Source organism: Plasmopara halstedii (genome assembly GCF_900000015.1).
Source record: "Plasmopara halstedii genome assembly, contig: Scaffold_526, whole genome shotgun sequence".
In the NCBI taxonomy this organism is placed as follows: Eukaryota; Oomycota; class Peronosporomycetes; order Peronosporales; family Peronosporaceae; genus Plasmopara; species Plasmopara halstedii.
Window position 1 is genome coordinate 1,225,384 of NW_020187446.1, and position 528 is coordinate 1,225,911.

Consider the following 528-nt stretch of genomic DNA (forward strand, 5'->3'; position numbering starts at 1 on the left):
ATTCGAACCATCGCCCCAATTCCTACCAGCCTGGTTTGTCGCGGTGAAACGACACCACCCAGTAGGCGCGGGGCGACCTACTGTGGAAGAACTGAGCTCTGTTGAGCCTTAGGGAGATATAGGTCAGCAGGGCCCAGCTCCGAAGAGCTCCGTGCGTTTAAACACGCAACGTGTATGCAAGCCGGGCTATAAAGGGCTTCGAGAAGCCATGGAAGATTCTCATCGAATCCGGGGCGTCGGGCAATTATGCTCGACGCTCCATGATAGAAGGAAGTCAGCTGTATGCTGAGGCGCTTAAAGCGTGGTTGGGTGACATCGTCACTGTTCGCCTGGCGACGGGGACACGTGTCACAGTCCCGAAGGTCCCTGTAAACCTCGGAGTCAAGCTCCTTAACTTTGATAGCGTGGAACGCTGTCGAGTCTTAGGCTTGGATGCAAGGAATAACTTCATCCTAGGAATGGCATGGTTAGAACACCATGATCCATGGATTGATTGGAGGTCAAAGACCTTGGGCGCTACGCGCACGT